Genomic DNA, 4,809 nt, shown 5'->3' on the forward strand with positions numbered 1-4,809 from the left:
TCATGTGTCCTGAAATCTCTCATAACATGGTAGCCTTGGCGTTCTTACAAGATGGCACAAGGCACAAAATATGAGTGTCTCAGAGGAACTAGGAAAGAGCATTCTCACCATTAAAAGCACATAGCTTCTCCTTCATCTTACTCTGTTATTCAACCAGTTACTTAGGCCAATCATGATTCAGAGAGAAGGGACACAGACCCCACCACTCAGTAGAAAGAGTGTCAGAGAATTCAAAGGCGTGTTTTAAAATGTAGACATGACAAAACCAGATAGGCCTACAAGAAGTGCTAACTTCCCACCAAGAAAAGTACCACACACTGATTTGGTTGTGACTCCTGCAAGGTATTTTCTTAACCCCCTTCAGAGTGTTCCTCTTCTCCCTCTCTGAAGTGTTTGTTGTTGCTTCTGATTTGTGCAAGGAAGAGCTGCACAGGTTGCAAGTCTGGGCTACAAACTATGAAACCCAGTGGATGAAGTGGCTTTCTATCCTGTCTCCTAGTGTGTTCTCCTGGACCAGATTTTGAATGTTGAATTTTGAGATTCAAATTCCCATCTTTTCCAGGAAAGTCCTGGACAACAGCTGCATCCACTGGGAAACCATGACTAAAAGAGGTCTACATTTTTCAGAGAGAGTCCCAGAAACAGTCATCATATGAAATGTGAAGCCTTTCCTCAATAGGTAATAGCCACGGGCCTACAGGCCCACAGTGGCCCACTGTTACCCAAAAAAGATGATTGACAATCCTCCCTGTGAGGCTTGTCATGTTTGGCTTGGGCTAAACAGCCCAAGCATGGCTGTTTAGTGATAGCCCCAATTTTTAGGGTTTTTTCTATGTCCAGAACTAGAGGGTGTGGATTTTCTGATGAGTCGATATGGGGGATCACACTACCTATCCACATTAGCTTTCCACAGAGGATGGGCAAAGGAAGCCAATCATCAGACTGTCACGTAATAGTGCAAGTGGGGCTGGCCATGTGATCAGGATATGTGGCAAGCTGGACGGAAAGTCCTGGTGGTCAGTGTTTGGAAGAGTCCTGGATCCAGAAGTTGATAAGCTCTGGGACAGCTTAGACAACCACACCCTAGAAGTGGTCCATATCCTCAACCAACAACATATGTCTCTCTCTCTCTCCAGGCATCAACTATGTGAGAGGACTTAGTCCCTTTCCTCCCCCCATTGCATACCGCATAATGGCAGTGTTTCTGAACATAACCCAGTGAGCTGTACCAAAGATCATGTCCCACTGCTGGCCTTAATGATGTTGTATAGCTAAGACAGTATGGTACACTTAGAGCAAACATGGATAGGTTATGTTGATCTCAGCAAGTTACTTGTCTACACTAAGTTTCTATTTTCCGATTGGAGACCCTTGGCAGGGCTGATGTAAGAATTAGTCAAGATGACATAAGTCAATGTCTAGCATACATGTGCCAATTTTATGTGACACACTGACAGTATCAGGTGTCCCATATCATTGCAGAGAATACTGGGACCCAGCTACGATGGCTTCCCTGGAGGAAATAAGGACTCTATCAGAGAGGTGCTGGGTCCCTCAGGCACACTGCTGTTGCTGGAGGTATATCCAGGAATCCTGTAAGCTCCTCCCAAATCACCCCAACACGCTTACACACACACTTTCATGTGACACCCTTTTTGATGTGTACATGTAACCAGTAATGTTCTTCCTCGGCCTAAAAAAGGGAATTGGTCAAGAGTCAATACAGGTTCTAATTACAGGATCCACACTGAAAGAATGCTAGTGGGAGATGAGGAAGGAAGAACAGGTCCTTGATGGGTACCTGTAATGAGGTGTCACTGGTCCCCACTGTAAGTTGCTCATAAACATGGCCACACATCTGCAGCTGTCAGCATCCCCACTAGAACTTAATGAGCTACTCTTCCCTGCCCTGGGGTTAATGTCAGAAGCTGATCATGTTCTCTGCTGAGAGAAAGCAATGCATGATGGTTGGTGAGTTTCATCTACAAATATCCTCATTCTCTCAGGAAATGCATTTTCCCAAAACTCCTGGCAAGATGCACACTGATTTTCCTGCCTGAGCCCCCTAATGCCCACCAAGTACATTACAGAATCCCTCACCTGTAGCCTCTTCCCTAGCTCACTTGAGTAGATAAGAAGAAGATTAACCAGGTCTGAAGCTTAACTCCAGAATAAAATGATTAAGACAGGGGACTCAGCATCTGCCTCTTCATGGCTGACTCCTCTGTCACTATTCACAGTCCAGGTGACAGCTATCTAATCCTCAGATATCTCATCTGAGAATTGGGAGCAATAATAGTGCTGGGAAGAAAAAAAGACACCTTTTCCCTTGGAGAAACTCTGCACTGTGTGGTTCCACACTGGCTCCAACCAGCTGAAGCAGCTAAGCAGATGACCACAGAACAAGAGACCTTGCCCAGACCTAACTTAAGATTCTGATCAACTAGTGGGCAATAAGAATTGACCAGTGGGTTCATTTTTGGCCAGTCCTGCCTGAATGTAAGCTGCAATTCTTCATTAGCACATAACATTCTTTCCTAGCAACACACACACACACACACACACACACACACACACACACACACACACACATGCATGCATGCACTTGCCTCTGCACACACTCCATTGTGTTTTCCTTTTGGGGAGCCTCTCTATGGCATTGTTTCTCTCCTTGGCTGTTAGGTACATAAGCAGTGTGCTCACTTTCACAATCACAGAGATGGCCTTTGTCTCCACTGATATTCCATCCCTCTTAAACACCATTCACTGATGATGACCTCCTCAAGACATCCTCATCCCCAGGGTCTGTTAGGCTACATGGCAAAGAAGTAAAGTTGAAAGTTTGCTAATAAGATTACAGAGATGACAGAGGGTGGTCCAAGTGGACCTAGTGTAATCATGGCCATCTTTCAGAGGTGACAAAGTAAAGAGGGAAGATGGCTTTGAAGGTAGAAAGAACAAGGAACTTGTAGGCAGCTTCTAGAAGCTGGGGAAGGGGGACATATACCTTCCTCTTTTGCCACATCAAGCTCCTGACACTAGAGTTGCAATATAATAAATTCATGTTGATGTAAGCCTACTGAGACTGTGGTGATTTGACAGCAGCAATAGGAGATGAATATAACCATGTCACTCATCGGGGGTCTCTGTAAGGATTAATGGAGTTCTTACAGGTAATGTCTAAGGCCAGTGTAGTGACACATGCCTTTAATCCAACCACCCAGGAAGTAGAAGCAGGCATATCTCTGAATTTTACACCATCCTGGTCTACATAGTGAATTCCAGGCCAGATAGGGCTATCTTTTAAAATATGGATTGCAATTGTGATTGTTTTATCAACTCTTCACTATAGAGCTTTCTATCTTCTCCCTGATTGTGACCATTCCCAAAATGTAACCTGGCCAGCAGAGTTGGAGATGCAAGGGCTGACCTTTACCAAGTATCTCCAATAGCCAAGCACTACGGGTACCACGACCAGCATCTTATACATGTTCTTTCAGATGACATGTGCCTGGAATGACCAGAGCAAGCCCAAGACTAAAGTGTCCATAAAATCCCAGTTCCAAATCATCAGCCATTTGTGACATCCATTCCCAGAACCCAGCTCTTCTCCAAACATCAGCTGGGTTTGCTATTTCCACAATAGCCATCTGCCAAGGATGTTGAGGAGGCCTCTTTTCCATCCAGGCTCTCAAACCCTTGGCCCACTCATCATCCTGGAAACCAAATACTCTGTTGTACTTACTCATCTGGCTCTTCAGTTCATTGTGACCTCCTCCGGGATGAGGACAACAGCTGTTTACCCCTCTGTCCTAGTGCCCAGTTTTGACATGTGGATCTCAGTAAGACTTCGTTACATGAATGATTGGTGAGATTACAAATCAGTTTTATTTCTCTAAAATGAAGATCTCTCCACCACACAGTTAAGATGAATAGCTTGGGCCTTTCCATTGTTCACCCTCATCCTAGCCCTGTCCACTGCATTCAGATCTGGTTTCTCTAGCAACTGATACTGGAGCTTAAAGCAAATCTCATTAAACTTTTTAATGATGAATAAATTAATTGCCCCATTTTGTTGAAAAATGATTGTATTGGATTGTGCATTGGTAAGGATAAAGCTAGACTGTGCTGTAATAACAAATTAGTCCTGAATCAGTGACTTAGCAGAGCAGATGTCAGTTTCTCAGTTCCAAAGCATGTCCATGGTGGCCCAACAAGGGGGGCCTGCTCCACATAATCACGTAGGGAACCAGCATGTTAGAAGCTTCAACATCTTGAAGCTGTACAACCTGGAGTACATGACTCCCTGGGTTACCACAGAAGGGCAAAGGGAGAGCATGGGGGCCTCACCCTATCCTCCTTTACTCTACATTTCAACCCAGGCATGGTACAAGTTCTCTCTACATGAAGTCTACTAGCTAAAGATGATTACATATCCCATATAATTGCAAAGAAAGCTGGGGTATGGACTATCTTATGGATCCATCAGGAAGAAAAAGTGGCCAATACCATCTACATAAGAAATATCATTAAGATACCTCCTTAAAGGGATGTCGTGTCTAGGATGGTGTGTCCAAAAATACAACAGAGAAGCATTACTATGGCTTTTGTTTAAAAATTAAGATTCCGTTCTTCCCAACATAATATTTTTGTTGTTTTTTGGGAATTTCGCATCATGCACACCCCAATCACACTCACTTCCCAGTCCTCTCAGTCTGCCCCTCCTCCTTGTAACCTCCCCCCTACAAACAAAAAGAAGAAGGGAACTGGAGAGGTGGCTCAGTGGTTAAGAGCAACAACTGCTCTTTC

Source organism: Cricetulus griseus, chromosome 6, assembly GCF_003668045.3.
Source record: "Cricetulus griseus strain 17A/GY chromosome 6, alternate assembly CriGri-PICRH-1.0, whole genome shotgun sequence".
Lineage (NCBI taxonomy): Eukaryota > Metazoa > Chordata > Mammalia > Rodentia > Cricetidae > Cricetulus > Cricetulus griseus.